We start from the raw sequence: 19437 nt of genomic DNA, 5'->3' as shown, positions 1-19437 counted from the left end.
TTTCAAAAGGTACCAAGAAAATGCATATCCTTGCTTCAGGGCCTGAGCTACAGGTAGTTACATTTCGGTATGTCATTTTAGGGTCCTTAATTGAGAGGATATTTTAAAAGTACGGGACAGCTTTGTGACATCAAATTGACTCTGTGGTCAAGATGTGTTTGTATCTGTACTGATTGCGCAAAAAGCCATGACAGGGAGAAATAGTGCTGGTAACGCGCGTGCAACAGTTGCTCTTGACACCACTTGGGTACACTGCAGAATCCACCGAGAGGCTCTTGCTGCTAAGGGAATGCCTCAGAGCATGAAAGACGTTTTGGACACTACAGTGAAAATGGTTAACTTTGTTAAAGCAAGGCCCCTGAACTCTTGTGTATTTTCTGCATTATTCTATGATATGAGCAGTGACCATGTAATGCTTTTCAACATACAAGAAGTGTGCTGGTTATCAAGCAGCAAAGTATTGACACGATTTTCTGAATTGAGAGATGAGCTTTCTTTACTGACCATCATTTTCACTTGTCTGACCGCTTGCAAGATGACGAGTTTCGTCTCGCCTAAATGATCTGAATCTAGGATTACAGGGACTCTCCGCAACTATAGTCAATGTGCGGGACAAAATTGAGGCTATGTTTAAAAAATTCTAGACGCACCCATCCCTTTTTTGGGATCATTTTCATCAACACCCGCTGAATTGCAGTGCGCCAAATTCAAATTAAATTACTAAAAATATTTAATTTTCATGAAATCACAAGTGCAATATAAAAAAACACAGTTTAGCTTGTTGTTAATCCACCTGACATGTCAGATTCAATACAGCTTTTCAGTGAAAGCATAACAAGCGTTTATGTAAGAACATCTCTCGCAGTAGACAAAATATTACAAACACTAGCAGCCAAGTAGATTGGTCACGAAAGTCAGAAAAGCAATAGATTAAATCGCATATCACGAGACTCCCAGTTACACAATAAATGTTCCTTTTGTTCCATAAAGATTATTTTTATATCCAAAATAGCTCCATTGACATGTTTCTGTGGACATTACGGATACTATTTTGAATTTTCGTCTGCGATGTCATGACCGCTCGAGCCTGAGCCTGCTCAGAAATTCACAGGCTCGAGCGGTCATGACATCGCAGACGAAAATTCAAAATAGTATCCGTAATGTCCACAGAAACATGTCAAAGGTTTTTTATAATCAACCCTCAGGTTGTTTTTAAAATATATAATCGATAATATGTCAACCGGGACTGTCGCTTTTCAATAGGAGAGGGAGAGACAATGGCTGCCCCACTCTGTTGCGCTAGCAAAACCGTGCGAACACCCAGCTATCCATGTTTTTCAAAATAAAAGCCTGAAACTATGTCTAAAGACTGTTGACAGCTTGAGGAAGCCATAGGAAAAGGAATCTGGTTGATATCCCTTTAAACGGAGGCAAGGCATCCAATGGAACAGGGAGCTTTCATGAAAAATAGCACTTCCTGGTTTGATTTTCCTCAGGTTTTCGCCTGAAATATCAGTTCTGTTATACTCACAGACAATATTTTGACAGTTTTGGAAACTTTAGAGTGTTGTCTATCCTAATCTGACAATTATATTAAACGTAGGTTAATGCGATTAGCATGGGATTGTAAGTAACAAGAACATTTCCCAGGACATAGACGTACATTGTATGATTTTTGTGTGCAAATGAACTCAAGCTTAGACAATGTCAAATGTGATATAGCAAAGCACCTGAGTGAGCTGGATGCGCAGTTATGCAGGTACTTTCCCAAAATGGACGACACAAACAACTAGATTCGTTATCCCTGTCATGCCCTGCCTCCAGTCTACTGAAAAAGAGAATCTCATTGATATTCCAACAAACGGTTCTATAAAAATGTATTTAATCAGAAGCCAGTGACAGATTTCTGGATAGGGCTGCACTCAGAGTTTCTTGCCTTGGCAAATGATGCCCTTTGCAACCACGTTGCAACCACGTAACTATGTGAGAGTGGATTCTTGGCCCTCACTAGCATGACAACTAATACAGACACAGACTGTGTGTGGAAAATGATTTAAGACTGAGACTCTCTCCAATACATCCCAACAATGCAGAGTTATGTGCATCATCAAACACACCCTTCTCATTAACCTGTGGTGAGTTATTCACATTTTTTGATGAACAAATAAGGTTTTATATGTAAGATGGCTAAATAAAGAGCAAAATTATTGATTATTCATATTATTTGTGCCCTGGTCCTACAAGAGCTCTTTGTCACTTCCCACAAGCCGGATTGTGGGAAGTGAGGGGGTATGCAGTTGGAGGTTGAATGTTTGAAGGTGTACGGGACTATAAAAAGTTTGTGAACCACTGGTGTAGATGAAGTGCAGGAGACAGACTAAAGAAGGATTTTTAAGTCTTGAGACAATTGAGACATTGTGTATGTGTGCCATTCAGAGAGTGGATGTGCAAGACATAAAGATGTGAGTGCCTTTGAACGAAGTATGCTAGTAGGTGCCAGGCACATCGGTTTGAGTGTGTCAAGAACTGCAAAACTGAACACCACCCAAAGGACATCTAGCCAACTTGACACAACTGTTGGGATGCATTTTAGTCAACATGGACCAGAATCCATGTGGATCGCTTTCGACACCTTGTAGAGTCCAAGCCCGGAATTGAGGCTGTTCTGAGGGCAAAAGTGGGTGCAACTCAATATTAGGAAGGTGTTGCTAATGTTTTGAACACTCAGTGTCTAATGTTTTGAACACTCAGTACTATGCCAATACTGGTCAACAATGGAGCCTTTCTGAGGCCTGAATATGATATAAATAGCTTTTCTATGCAATGGAATGGGGTATGGGAGGAGAAATACAGTACTAGGCATGGATTCATCTTTTCCCGTCATCTGAAATTCCGTTTCGAAACTGGCAAAATGGCAAAATGTATGCCACTAGCTTGGTTTCCATCCAATTGGTGACATATTTCCAAGTATTCTAAAATCTGCGCATTTTCTCACAAGGATATGTGTTTCCATCAAACTGATTTAATGTGAATAAAAGGCTGTGCGTGATGATGGGAAAATATGAACAAAAGATGAACAAAGTGCACATGAAAATAACTTTTGCGGTTAAATTCCTATGTATCTTGTAAAAAATACTAATTAAATGGGTTTCCATTGCATTTTCAACTCGACTGAATGTTTTATCACAACAAATGTTGCATTAAATAGCAAAGATAAAATGGAGGAAGGCTACCTACATGATGAGATTTTTATGGATAAAAGCAAGATAGTTTTTATTTGTCAGATGGCAGCCATGCATTGATCATCACGTCACCGGAATAAGGCCCTCGATATGTACTGGAATGAAGAAATCACTGTGCAATTTCACCACCCTGTAAAGTTAATCATTTAATCTGTAGCCTAATAAACTGCATGCTGATCATTGCGTGAAAGTTTACTTTGATATGATGGTTCTTATATCAATATTTGCACGTAAATGCGTTTACACTATGATTTTTTACTGACACAAAAATAACAAACAAATTGTTAACCTTTATAAAATTGTTCCGGCATTTCCTGTTTCCATCAGCCTGTTCGTTTTTTCATGCGTCAGCTAATTCATCCACATGAAATGGTTGGATGCAACCTGGGCCATTTTCATTTTAGATTTTTTTTAAATAATCCATTGGGACTGCCTCCCCCTCCACTAAGTGAAAATGGACACACCAGCCACAGTCGCGTGGCCATCAGCATAAATTGTGGTCCACCAAAGCTGCTGCAGATGTTGGTGAAGATGGAGGGGGAGAGGGGTCTTAGATCGAGCTTTCAACAACGAGGGCCCTTAGAATTTACTGCCAGGCTCTGCCAGGCTCAGAAGAATGGGCTACTTCACGGTGGAGAGCAAGCTTTATACAACGATTGACGATGAGTCAAGAGAAACCCTGTCCTGAATCGAGCGCAGAATGTTTAATTTACACTCACCCACACAATCACCCCGCACACTGCGCCAAAGAAAATGAGGAATAGGGATTTTTAACAATGCAGATAATTCAGTATTCAAACGCCCAACCCCCTCGCATACAGTAGGAATGTGGGACTACACTTACGCACACTCATTCAGGAGGCGCAACCACATGCATGCACGCACTGACATGCGCACACACACACACACATACACACACATCTAAGGTTACAGAAACACCATCAAATATAGACAAACATGTCTTTAACATGTCCTCTGTGAGCAATTTGTCAACTAGATCTGATTGACTAGGAGAATCTAGGCAAAAAAAATGGCATGGTCCCACTCTTACTGTAATTATTAAAGCTAACATTTGCACTGCAAACATACAAGGTTTCCATCCACAAACCCCCTCTTGTGAGGACTGTTTTGTTTAGACCCTGCTCTGTACACTTGCACTAGCTTTACATAGACAATATTTTCATTGCGGTATTTGAACCAAATGTAATCATTATGGTTGTCAATAAGAGCAAGGTGTTTCAGGGAAGAAGCCTGCTCAAAGGCCAACCATCACCTCTCTCAACAGACTCACAGGCTGTCATTGAATTGGTTGAGACAAAATCGGGGTAGATTCCATGTGAGGGCGATTCCAGCATTACATTTGCACGTAAAATAACAACTTTAAGGTCTCACAAAATGGACATACAAAATATTAATTAAACTTTTGATGTGTGTCTGTAGTAACCCTTGTGGGGTGTATTGCCAAACAATCGGACATCTAAATATTGGCAAGTTGGAGAAATAAATCAAATAATCACCATTATGGATGTTATATGAAATGTAGTGTTTAAGTTTTAGGTCAAAACATGGATAGCCATTTCGAAGGAAAGACTTGGCTGAACACAAAAATAATAATTTTGAAAATGTTGTCATTGCCATTAACACTTTAGAGAGTAAAAATGACCATAGTGGGAATAATATTTTGTATGTATATTTACAGTATATTAGATATAGAGTACCTCACATATTGCCCATTTCCATTGACACATTGAAGTGAACGCAGGTTGGGCTGGCCTTGGTGGGCTAGCTCAACTGCGTTTCCACTGCCTCCAGAAAAAATAAATTATGTAATGTTGCTAGGTAGCCAAAATCTGACTGCAGCTGGCTTTGCTAATGTTGCTAGCTACCTAGCTAGCAAGATGTTGAATAATTTAATTTACTCTCACCATGCTGTAACTAACGTTACCCCATACTCCTGCCAGTGCCAGCCAGACTCAGAGCCAAGTATTTAGCTTACTAACGTTAGCTAGCTAAATGGTTAGCATCGGTGCTAGCATAACAGGCTAGTTAACTTAATTTGAACCTTGCTTGCCATGGCATTGGCTATTAGCTAGCTAGCTAACCAGGCAAAACAGATGACATGTTTGATATAATGTAGCTAGCTAGCTTTCCTTTCAAGATGGAATCTGAAACAAATATCCAGAAAATCACATTGTATGATTTTTAAGTAATTAATTAGCATTTTATTGCATGACATAAGTATTTGATCACATACCAACCAGTAAGAATTCCGGCTCTCACAGACATTTTTCTTTAAGAATCGCTCCTGTTCTCCACTCATTACCTGTATTAACTGCACCTGTTTGAACTCGTTACCTGTATAAAAGACCCCTGTCCACACACTCAAGACCAGGGAGCTGTGTAAGGACATCAGGGATTAAATTGTAGACCTGCACAAGGCTGGGATGGGCTACAGGACAATAGGCAAGCAGCTTGGTGAGAAGGCAACAACTGTTGGAGCAATAATTAGAAAATTGAAGAAGGTCAAGATGATGGTCAATCATGCAAGATCTCACCTTGTGGGGTATCAATGATCATGAGGAAGGTGAGGGATCAGCCCAGAACTACACGGCAGGACCTGGTCAATGACCTGAAGAGAGCTGGGACCACAGTCTCAAAGAAAACCATTAGTAACACACTACGACATCATGGATTAAAATCCTGCAGCGCACGCAAGGTCCCCCTGCTCAAGCCAGCGCATGTCCAGGCCCGTCTGAAGTTTGCCAATGACCATCTGGATGATCCAGAGGAGGAATGGGAGAAGGTCATGTGGTCTGATGAGACAAAAATATAGCTTTTTGGTCTAAACTCCACTCGCCGTGTTTGGAGGAAGAAGAAGGATGGGTACAACCCCAAGAACACCATCCCAACCATGAAGCATGGAGGTGGAAACATCATTCTTTGGGGATGCTTTTCTGCAAAGGGGACAGGATGACTGCACCGTATTGAGGGGAGGATGGATGGGGCCATGTATCGCAAGATCTTGGCCAACAACCTCCTTCCCTCAGTAAGAGCATTGCAGATGGGTCGTGGCTGTGTCTTCCAGCATGACAATGACCCGAAACACACAGCCAGGGAAACTAAGGAGTGGCTCCATAAGAAGCATCTCAAGGTCCTGGAGTGGCCTAGCCAGTCTCCAGACCTGAACCCAAATAGAAAATCTTTGGAGGGAGCTGAAAGTCCATATTGCATAGCGACAGCCCCGAAACCTGAAGGATCTGGAGAAGGTCTGTATGGAGGAGTGGCCAAAATCCCTGCTGTAGTGTGTGCAAACCTGGTCAAGAACTACAGGAAATGTATGATCTCTGTATTTGCAAACAAAGGTTTCTGTACCAAATATTAAGTTCTGCTTTTCTGATGTATCAAATACTTATGTCATGCAATAAAATGCAAATTGATTACTTAAAAATCATACAATCTGATGGTCTGGATTTTTGTTTTAGATTCCGTCTATCGCAGTTGAATTGTACCTATGATAAAAAATTACAGACCTCTACATGCTTTGTAACTAGGAAAACCTACAAAATCGGCAGTGTATCAAATACTTGTTCTCCCCACTGTATACTCCAAGCTATCCTCACACTCTGCCACAGAAATGTCAGTCCCTTGCTCTTTCTCCCATTGAAAAGCGTCATATAGATGAGATATCAGTTTGCTGATGTGGGACAAATGTTATGCATCTGTCAAACACGGAAGGTTTAACATTTCCAAATTTCAGAAGATGTTTTCTAACATAGTCTCTCATCTGTAGGTATCTGAAAAAGTTACTTCTGGGAAGATTATAGCTTTCCCTCAGCAAATCAAAGGAAGCAATGGTCCTTCTATATATAAAATGCATATGGTATTGATCCCTAACTCTCCCCATCGCTCAAATGTGTTATCAAGGTTAGATGGGGCAAAGGAGGGATTCCTCACAATAGGGAGCAGGAATGATATTGGTCTAAATTCAAAATGGACACACTTATTCAGGCTAGGGTCTATTTTTCTCCATTTCCGCCTGACTGACGTGCCCAAAGTAAACTGTCTGTTGCTCAGGCCCTGAATCCAGGATATGCATATAATTGGTACCATTGGAAAGAAAACACTCTGAAGATTGTTTAACTGTTACAATAATGTAGGAGACTATAACACAATATATATGGTATGAGAAAATCCAACAGATTTTTTATTTTTGAGAGCCCATGCTCTTCCATTAGAATGTATAAGGAAAAAATGAAATCGAGCTCCCAGTATGCAATTGCTATGGCTTCCACTGGATGTCAGTAGTCTTTGTTCAAGGTTTCAGGCTTGTTTTTTCACAAACGAGGAATAATTATGAGTTTTAGTACAGGGATACAGACTTGGAAATCAGTCTATGCGCTCGCGACGAAGAGGATGAGCACCTGCTAATATCGTTTTCCTATTGAACATACTTCTTTCTGTATGAAATATTATAGTTTAATGACGTTTTAGGGTACCTGAGGATTAAATAGAAACATATTTTTACTTGTTTTAACTAAGTTAGCGGTAGCTTTTTGGATTCCTTTCTCTGCATGTTGAACGAGTGGATTACTCAAATCGATGGAGCCAACTAAACAGACTTTTTGGGATATAAAGAAAGATGTTATCTGACAAAACAACACTACATGTTGTAGCTGGGACCCTTTGGATGACAAATCAGAGGAAGACTTTCAAAAAGTAAGTGAATATTTAATCGCTTTTTGTGAATTTATGAAACCTGTGTGGTGGAAAAATATTTTGATGTGGGGTGCCGTCCTCAAACAATCACATGGCATTGCTTTCACTGTAAAGCCTATTGTAAATCGCACAGTGTAGTTAGATTAACACGAATTTAAGCTTTTAACTGATATAAGATGTGTTTCTAAAGTTTAATATCCATAATTTGTATTATTATTTATTTGAATTGTGCGCCCTTCAGTTTCAGAGGACGTTGTCCGGCTAGTGGGACCTTTTAAAGGAATTGTTATTTTCCGAGTTATAACTAGTTGTCTACCTAAAATGTGTCAACTGTGGTCTAATGCCCAAGTTAACTTAAATGGAAAAAAGACGTTCAAACCAAGAGGGGTTTTGCAACTGTATGGGCATTAATTCGCTCTCGTTCTAATTTATTCTATATCCCGAGAAGGCACCAAACAGGTTAATCAAATCAAGAATAGCTGGAATACTAGATTGGGGTTCCATTACATAGAGGAGAATGTCATCTGCGTATATAGAAATCTTCTTTAGAGTATCTTTAGTATTATTGCCGTGTATTGCCACATAAGACCTGATCGTCTGAGCGAGAGGTTAAATGGCTAGAGAAAAGAGTAGAGGTGACCACGCACAACCCAGCCTTGTCTCCCTATAAAGGTTAAATAGGGGTGACAGCAATTGGTTAGTGAGTATTCTCGCAAAGGGGTTCCTATATAGAAGCTGGATCCATTTTATGAACCCATTGGACTACTCAACTTGGTCAAAGGCCTTTTCGGCATCAAGAGATATAACGGCAAGGTCCACATTGGATAACCTCTGAGAATACATAATGTTGAAGAGGCACCTGATATTGAAGAATGAGTTTCTGTTAGGGAGAAAGCCAGTCTGGTCCAAATTGACCAATTTGCCCACTAAAGTACTAAGCTGGTTAGACAGAGTTTTTGCTTAAGTATTTTGGTTTGTATTGAGGAGAGATATTGGTCTGTATGACCCTACTTCTTCCGGGTCTTTTCCCTTTTTATATGTATTTTATGTATAACTGTAATAAATGCCTCATCCAAAGTAGGTGGGAGAGCTCCATCCTCATTGGCCTGAACCAACAGTTTGTGCAGGTAGGGAGAGAGAATGTTGCTGAATGTTTTATAAAATTCACCAGGGAATCCATCTTAGCACTCTTTAGAGATTTAATTGTTTCTCAATTTTCTCTGAGAAATATTTCCTTTTTCAGGAAGTTAGAATATTCCTGGTTCAGGGCAGGGCGATTACAGTCCTCCAAAAATGGTTGCATAAATAAGGGGTTAGGATCTACTTTAGATGTACACTACCATTCAAAAGTTTGGGGTCACTTCTAAATGTCCTTGTTTTTGAAAGAAAAGCACATTTGTTGTCCATTAATCAGCTTGCTGGTTGCTTTTTTATGTGACAGTGGGCTAAAGTGCATAAATACCCACCCCCGTGAATTAGTTTTATGAGGCTACAAAATAATGCTGCCCCTACCCTAGTGAAGTTAAAAAACATCAAATTGATCAGAAATACAGTGTAGACATAGTTAATCATAAGTACATTTTAGCAATACCGTTTACTTTTGATACTTAAGTATTTTTAAAACCAAATACTTTTAAAGTAGAGTTTTACTGGGTCACTTTTACATGTACTGTACTTGAGTCGTTTTCTATTTAGTTTTTTTTACTTTTACTCAAATATGACAATGTTTTTATTTTTCCACCACTGGATGTGGCTGTGGGTTAAAGCATTTCTATCACATAACCCATTATTTTATAAAAGTGTGTCTGGGTAAGCCTCATCTAAAATTAAATATTTTTTATCAGGACACTGTTTACTTGGAATTGTTCCTTATTTTAGGCTATTACTTTTACTACTTTTTGTCTTAATCTTTACCACACTACTCACTGTTTAGCACATGACCTCACATGTGAATCCTTAAAGAGATGGGTGGGGCTTGTTTAAGAGGGTGTGAACAATGCTGAATGGGTGTAGACATAGGAGAACTCTCCAGTACGTACCAAAATATTCAAAGGCCAATCTCAAAAGTGCTTTTACAAGTTTATCAACATTCAAAGCGGAAAGTATCCTTCGCATAGAGTTGATCTGGCTGTTGATTGTGGCATGTGGAATGTTATCCCAATCCTCTTCAATGGTTGTGCAAAGTTGCTGGGTATCGGCAAGAACTGGAAAACGCTGTTATGCCCAATGATTCAGAGCATCCCAAACATGCTCAATGGTTGACATGTCTGGTGAGTATACAGGCCATAACTGGACCATTTTCAGCTTCCAGGAAGTGTGTACAGATTCTTGCGACATGGAACCATGTATTATCATGCTGAAACTTGAGGTGATGGTGGCAGATGAATGGCACGACAATGGGCCTCAGGATCTATGCCTGCCCATACCATAAACCCACCGTCAAAATGGGGCACACCGCTCGCCCACACGACGCCATACACATGGTCTGCGAGGCTGGTTGGACGTACAGCCAAATAAAAATAAAAAACATTGGAGGAGGCTTATGATAGAGAAATTAACATTAAATGATCTGGCAACAGCTATGTTGGACAATCTTGCTGTTAGCATGCCAATTCTACACTCCCCCAGAACTCAAGACATCTGTGGCAAATGGTCCTTTTGTTCGATAAAGTTCTTCTTTGTAACCCCAAAAACTCAGTTTAGCTGGCGCGCTTCAATCAATAATCCACCGGTTTCCCTCCTTCAAAATGCATACAAAATGAATCCCACACGTTCACATCCGGATGAAAAGTGTGCCCAAATTAAACTGCCTACTGCTCAGGCAACAGAAGCTAGGATATGGATATCATTTGTAGATTTGGATAGAAAACAAACTTAAGTTTCTAAAACCTTTAAAATCATGTCTGTGAGTGTAACAGAACCTATTTGGCTGGCGAAACCCCGAGGACAAACCATCCAGGATTTTATTTTTCTGAGAACACTGTCTTTTCAATAAGATTTCTATGGGGAACTAGATTTTTGAGGGACCTGGTTGCAGTTAGCAACTGAGACTGAGGAGCAGGCCGTTTACTCTGGGCACCTCTGGGCAGCTTTCATCCAAGCTACTCAATAGTGCCCCTGCAGCCATAAGAAGTTAAACAGAAGGCGCTGTGAATTTTGGGCCTGCTCTGAAATATGTGATAGTTGGCTTCTAAACTAGTTTGAAAAAGTGGGTGTGGTGTCAGAATTATATCTATTTGAATGATGGACGGTGACTTGCTGGCTGACTTTGGTCCATTTGCAATATGTTTAAACAGTGATAGACCATCACCAAATTGACAGTCTGAAATCAACACCAACGAGCGCTGGAGAGGAACCAGAATCACTGCCCGGCCATCCCGAGTTCATCGGGTCAGTATATTTTGCATTTCTGCAGTATTTTTGAGCATGTCAAGTTCGTGAGGAGCACATTTTCAAAATGTTTTTTAATGCCTTTAATGCCTGCAAGGGGTCTATGGTGCCCATCCCATGCCCATCCCTTTCCATGCTCCCCTGGTCATTTTGGAAATTTTTCAAAAAATGGTTAAAAAACAACAGAGTCCCACTCATCATACATGACAAATAGACCATCTAGGTTGATTCATGGTGTCACAATCATCGTATAATGCGCAGCGTGTTAAGCGTACATAACTCTTTTAATGAAAGAACGAACACTGAACAAAACTATACAAAACAACAAAACAAACCATTAAGCTATATGGCTAGTGCAGACAGGCAACTAAACATAAAATAACAACCCACAAAATACCCAAGGAATATGGCTACCTAAATATGGTCCCCAATCAGAGACAACGATAAACAGCTGCCTTTGATTGAGAACCAATCTAGGCAACCATAGACATACAAAAACCAAGCTACTCAATACTGCCCCTGCAGCCATAAAAAGTTAAGAACACATTCTTATTTACAATGACGGCTTAACCCAGCCAAATACTAACCAGGATAATGCTGGGCCAATTGTGCGCTATCCTATGGGACTCCCAACCACGGCTGGTTGTGATACAGCCTGGAATCAAACCAGGGTCTGTAGTGGCACCTTTAGCACTGCGATGGAGTGCCTTAGACCGCCGCGCCACTTGGGAGCCTAATTATTACATCATTTGCACAGTCTTTTGTATAACTTGGCTGGGGATCAAACTACAAACCTTCCAATCACAGGGCATACACTATAACCACAAGGCTACTGAGCTGGTCAATGGGTATGTGTAAATAATGTAAAAGTAAAAAAACTATTGTGAACCACTCAGCATTAAGGAAATAGATTGGGGTTAAGTCCTTGCGATAGACTAGCATCCTGTTCAGGGGGTGTAATTGTACATCAAGCTGCCTCACGCTACAGAAACAGGAAATAGGCTCCTGCTCCTATGAGCCATTCCGGCTCGCCCAAGGCTAATGACTTATATAACATATGCCTTACGAGCTTAGTCCAATTGTCATACCCCATCAGAAATCAAATACTTACTAAACATTCTAATAAAAAAAATTGTTTCATTTTGTATCCATAGCTCTATCGATGATTAGAGCAAGTATAAACACCATGGGACCACGCAGCGGTCATACCTCTCAAGAAGGAGACGCATTCTTTCTCCAAGAGATGAACGTATTTTTCTGTTTAAAGCAGAAGGATTGTTGAAGAGCATGAAAACAGCGAAAGAAACATTGAAAAAAAGATGAAAAACCAGACAAAGAAAAAGCAGAGTGGTTCACCAACCCTCCACCGTACACCAATAGACAATTTGATTGCTGGAATGGTGGAAGTAAAAGGAGAAGTAGAGATAAAAGAAGACAAGGGGATGCCCTCTACACCCTCTCAGACAAAGGGAAAAAGTGAAAGAAGTGAAAAACCCTCTCAGATAGAGAAAACGTGAAAAAGAGATTGAACAGGCCATGGAAAAAAGGATGGAAAACCTCAACTGCTATGGGGGACTGAGAGAAGCCGTGGCAAAGATGGAAGAAAGAATGGGAGAAGGAGATTCATCAGACGAAGATACAAGAGACAAGACAAAAGTACGGGATAGAGCGGTAGAAAGGTTCAAGCAAAAGCTAGAAAAAAGAAAAGAAAGGGAAGAAGAGAGCAGAGGGATTACAGAGAACAGGAGTTTGAGGAATTAGATGAGGGAAGTGAATGGGATTACAGTGGAAGAGAAGAAGAAGCATACAGGGAGAAGAGCATAATAGTTTGGCAACAATGTGATCCATTGGGGAATGAGCGGGCCATAGAAAGAGTACGGGATTGGAAAGAAGGAAATGAGATGCCTCTGGAGGAAGATGAAGTGATATTTCTGGAGGAAGAGCAAGAGACAGAAGAATATCATGTATGGATAGAAAAACAATTAACATGAGAAAGAACAGATAAGAGAAGAAGAATTAGCCAGGGCCTACAGGGAACAGAATGAGGGACAAAGGACTAGCCCTGAAGGAGAGCAAAGAAAGCTGAGTGATAGGAAAAACCTGAAAAACCTGAAAGATATGGGGTACAGTATCCCATTTTGAGAAAGGACCTGGAAGGAATGGTTGCCCGCCTGCCGAACCTTTGAAGAACAGACCATGGGGAAACTGCTGGCTGTGGGGGATCTGAAGGCACTGTTGGCGAGAGTAGTGGGAGTGGCAAAAATGGAGGATGTACTGCAAGACAGTGACCTTGCTGATGCAGCGGGGGGGACACTGGGAGATGGATTAACTTTCGATACATATCGTCAAGCCGTCTGGGGGGCTCTGAGAGAGGAATATCAGGCAAGGATTGACCCAAACGCACTAAAAGGAAAAACACTGGGGGACACAGAAAAGCCTGCTTTCATTGACATTTCATTGACAGCCTCCATTGACATTTGAAACGATGGAGACTGGAAACAGAATGGGATCGAGAGGGTGACCCACTGGATGACAACTCTCTTCCGGAACTCAGTGATCGAAGCCATGCCCCAGTCAGTAAAGAGCAGACTGGAGGATGTGGTGGGACTGACTTCAAAATCACACAAAGAATTATGTGACCACGTGATCCATGCATTGGAAAATACAGAAAGGATGAACAGAGACTTATAGAAAAAGGAAAAAGACATAAAAAAACTGACCCAGCTGCAGCTGGAAGAACTGACTAACAAAGAAAAAAGAATGCCAACAGCCAGGACACTTCAGACGAGACTGCCCTACAAATCCCTGGCAGAACCGAGGTGGCGGAAACCAAAATAATTGGCAACCACAAAGTGAAGGGAACCAAAATAATTGGCAACCACCAGGTAACAGGACTCAAGGTAATTGGCAACCACAAGGAAGTGGGAACCAGAATAACTTGAACCAGGATGGTGGCTGGCAGGGCAACCAGAGTCAACCACAAGTCCCTGTGAACCCATGGACGGGGCCCAATCAAGGATACTGTTTAATTTTTTTATTTAACCTTTATTTAACCAGGTAGGCCAGTTGAGAACAAGTTTTCATTTACAACTGCGAACTCGCCAGGGGTGTCCAAAGAATCCGAAAGGGGAGGGTCAGTTCCCAATGACAACCATGAGAGCTGATCAAGAACCTATGCTGCAGGTTCAAATTGAAAACAGAGGTACACCCATGATGATAGATCATAATGTAAGAGCCACTTACACATGTGTAAATCCAAATGATGCCTCTTATCGCCCCATGTCTGGTAAATATGCCAAAACTATAGGATTCTTGGGACAAACGCAGCTAATTCCAATGACTGCTCCAGTTCGTATGACAGCTAATGGCAAATCAGCAACAATTCCCATATTAGTGTCAGAACAAACCCCAATTAATCTATTGGGAAGGGATGCTCTATGCAAAATTAGCATACACATGAAGTGCTCTCCTGAAGGGTTAATAATAGACAGAACAGGATTAAATTTGCAAATGGTAATGACAGGAGAGACAGCTATGTGTATTGGTTAGGGAACATTGAGACAGAAATAAACAGAACTATAGGGAAGTAGGGAAGGTTTATTCAGGCCCAAATACCTAAAACTGGCAGAGCAAAATCAGAGTACCACTGCACAATGCAGTATGACCCGTACCATGACCATTTGTTAGAACAACTTTGGGATAATGAAAGCAAATCGAAAGTCAGTACAGATTATGTCACAGTGCATAATTATAGGGATACAGGGAGCTGCAATGGATGTGACTGACAGAGATGGATTTGTACAAAAATGGTACAATGTCTATGATTCTGTCCCTCACATCACACTGTTGGTAAATCAAGGATTTACAGCAAAAGAATTGGGACCAGTGATGAAGAAAGCCAAGAAAAGTATATGGGATAATACAGATAATCCATTGATTTCCACTCCAAAGATAAGGCCTTTATTAAGATTCTGGCTACAACAGTAATGAATGGGGATCCAAGGCAAGCAGAGGTTAAAGCCAGTCAAAAAGTACAGATAGGCGAAGATGTAGAGCTAATTAGTGAACAAATGCAGGAAATTGAAAAAAAAACATACCCGAAGAGGTATGGACACAACATGACACAGACGATGTATTGGTGAAATCAGCAAGTCCTGTAAGCATCAAAGTGAAACCTGATGCTAAAGCCTCCGTGGAAAGCTCAATATCATATGAAACCAGGAGCTGATGAAGGGATAAGTATATGACAATTGAGGGATTGATAAAAGCAGGTGTACTGATAGAAATGCAAAGCTATTGTAATATACCTCTGCTATCTGTTCTTAAAGCCGATGGTAAAAAATGGAGACTGGGACATGACCTAAGAGCAATTAATGACATTGCACAGTATTGGCTTGGGGAAGTTCCGAACCCTCACATGCTGCTGACAAATGTTCCCCCAGATGCCAAATACTTTACAGTGATTGACTTGTGTGGAGCATTTTTGTGATCCCCTGGCAAAAGAATGCAGATATTTGATTGCGTTTGCATACAGAGGTAACGGCCCAGGTTGTGAGGGTAGGTAGCAACACATCTGCTACGCTAATCCTCAACACCGGAGCTCCCCAGGGGTACGTGCTCGGTCCCCTCCTGTGATCCCTGTTAGCCCATGACTACATGACCAGGCACAACTCCAACACCATCATCAAGTTTGCAGACGACACAACAGTGGTAGGCCTGATCAACGATTAGATGTCCTATAGAGAGAAGGTCAGAGACCTGGCCGGGTGGTTCTAAAATGACAACCTATCCCTCAACGTAACCAAGACTAAGGAGATGATTGTGGACTACAGGAAAAGGAGGACCGAGTACGCCAACATTCTCATCGTTGGGGCTGTAGTGTAGCAGGTTCAGAGCTTCAAGTTCCTTGCTTTCCACATCATCAACAAACTAGAATGGTCCAAACACACCAAGACAGTCGTGAAGAGCCTATTACCCCTCAGGAAACAAAAAAGATTTGGCATGGGTCCTGAGATCCTCAAAAGGTTCTACAACTGCAACATCGAGACCACCATGATTGGTTCCATCGCTGCCTGGTACGGCAATTGCTTGGCCTCTGACCGCAAGGCAATACAGAGGGTAGTGCGTACAGCCCAGTACATCACTGGGGTTAAGCTGCCTGCCATCCAGGCATCTACACCAGGCGGTGTCAGAGGAAGACCCTAAAAATTGTCAAAGACCCCAGCTACCCCAGTCATAGACTGTTCTCTCTACTACCACATGGCAAGTTTAGGACAAAAAGGCTTCTCAACAGTTTTTACCCCCAAGCCATAAGACTCTTGAACACCCGGACTATTTGCATTGTATGCCCCCCCAACCCCTCTTTTATGCTGCTGCTACTCTCTGTTTATCATGTATGCAGAGTCACTTTAACCATATCTACATGTGCATACTACCTCAATCAGCCTGACTAACCCGTGTCTGTATGTAGCCTCGCTACTTTTAAAGCCTTGCTACTGTATAAAGCCTGTCTTTTTACTGTTGTTTTATTTCTTTACTTACCTATTGTCCACATAACACCTTTTTTGCACTATTGGTTAGAGACTGTAGGTGAGCATTTCACTGTAAGGTGTATTTCACTGTTGTATTCGGCGCACCCTGTTGACGGTACATGTTCCCCAAGGGGTACCACCCCCCCCCCGCTCAACTGAAACAGTGGCGCACAGAATGCAAAAATATTCTTAGAAATATTTAACCTCCACACATTAACAAGTCCAAATGAAAGATAAACACCTTGTTCATCTACCCAGCGTGTCAGATTTCTAAAATATTTTACGGTGAAAACATAGCACATATTTATGTCAAACCACCACCAAAGACACAGACGATATACAGCCATTTTGTCGAACAAAAGATGCAATCACAAACGCAGGATTAAAAGAAAAATAATTCACTAACCTTTTGAAAATCTTCATCAGATGACAGTAATAGGACATGTTACACAGTACATTTATGTTTTTTTCAATAATATGCTATTTATATCCATAAATCTCCGTTTACATTGACGCCATGTTCAGAAAATGCTAAAAAATGTCCGGAGAAATTATAGATAGCACCGCCAGATAACAGAAATAAACATCATAAACTTTGACTAAATATACATGTTCTACATATAGTTAGAAAGATACACTGCTTCTTAATGCAACCGCTGTGCCACATTTATTTTTAACGTTACAGAATTAGTTCACTATGTAATAATCTGAGACGGCGCTCAGACGTAAGCAATATTTCTCCGCTATGTTGGAGTCAACAGAAATACAAAATTACAACATAAATATTCCCTTACCTTTGATGGTCTTCGATCAGAATGTAGTGGAAGGAGTCATACTTACCTAATATATGGTTTGGTTTCAGTTGGTGTGTCCTTACAGTAGCATATGCTACGAGTTCCAGCTGAAATGCATCCAAAATTACTTCTGGTCCCGAACAGTTGCGCATCAAAACTTCAAAATTACATATTATATGTCGACTAAACTGGTCAAACTAAGTGCAGAATCAAGCTTTAGGATGTTATAAACGTACAAAACAATTCTCAATTCAACCGGACAATCATACTTCTTCTGAGGCAAGCTAGAACAAAGGAAGGGCATTGTCCAATTCGCGCCCTAAAGCGCAGGTATTTTCTCGCGACACTCACTCTTTTCCCTCCCAAAGGGTCAAAACTCGCGGGATTTACACAATTAAACGCTGTACTGAATGAGGACATCTAGTGGAAGACACAGAAAGTGTCTCCAGATCTATAGCTGGTTGGGAAGGGTGGGGGCGATGACATCAAAGTTGCCCCAACTTTCATGATTCCAAAACTAGTTTGGGAGATCGCCTGCCCTGTGAGTTCTGCTTTACAGACATAATTAAAACGGTTTTAGAAGCTTTAGAGTGTTTTCTATCCAATAATAATTATTATATGCATATATTAGCAATTTTGGACAGATTTTTTTACAGTTTACTATGGGCACGCAATTCATCCAAAGGGGGCAGTATTCTGCCTAGCCCTAACAGGGTTTACCTAACACCTTACTAACACCTTACATAACACCTTTTTTGCACTATTGGTTAGAGACTGTACGTGAGCATTTCACTGTAAGGTGTATTTCACTGTTGTATTCGGCGCACGTGACAAATAAACTTTGATTTGATTTGAATACATGTTTACTCATCTTCCCCAGGGATTTAATGCTCTCCCCACATGTTCAATCAGATAATGAGAGCTGATTTGGAAGAATTTATACTTCTTGGAACATTGTTCCAGTATGTTGATGATCTATTGATCTGTGCCTCTGTGTGGGAACAGTGCCATACTGATTCCATGAAAGTACTACAACGATTGGCAGAAGGAGGACATAAAGTCTCTAGAACAAAACTTCAGTACTGCCAACCCCAGGTTTAATACCTAGGAATAACCATTTCTCATGGAACCAAGGCAATAGCACCAGGACAGCTGGAAGGAATCAGCATTGCCACAAACGGTACCTCAAATTATGACCTTTTTAGGGATTGGATAGAGGAATATGGACAGAGGAATATGGAGTTAAAGCAGCTCCTTTGCAAGAGATAATGAAAGAAGCAGGACAACTTGATCTTAGGGCAAGACTAGACTGGAATACTGACGCGCTAATTGCATTGAAGATACTAAACAATGATATGCAAACAGCAGCAGGTCTAGCGGCCCCAGATTACACAAAACAAGTTTTGATATATGTAGCAAATAGGTGTGAGCGATATGCAGCAGCAGTACTTATGCAGGAAACATGTGGTGGAAGAAGGAAAAAGCCAATTGCTATTTACTATAGTACTAAATTAGATCCAGTAGCTCAAGGCTATCCACTGTGTTACCAACGGTTGGCAGCATTACATTATGCGTATGATAAGGCGTCAACCATAACTATGGGAAATCCTGTAACGATACATACACATCATAAGATAGTGGAGCTGATAGAACAGGGAACATTTGTATTAACTAATGCAAGAACTTTGAAATACATGACCCTACTAACCTATCCAGATGTATCCATTAAAATATGCACTATAGTAAATCCAGCTGAAACAGTTC

The sequence above is a fragment of the Oncorhynchus kisutch genome, linkage group LG4 (genome assembly GCF_002021735.2).
Source record: "Oncorhynchus kisutch isolate 150728-3 linkage group LG4, Okis_V2, whole genome shotgun sequence".
Lineage (NCBI taxonomy): Eukaryota > Metazoa > Chordata > Actinopteri > Salmoniformes > Salmonidae > Oncorhynchus > Oncorhynchus kisutch.
This window is presented reverse-complemented; position numbering follows the sequence as displayed.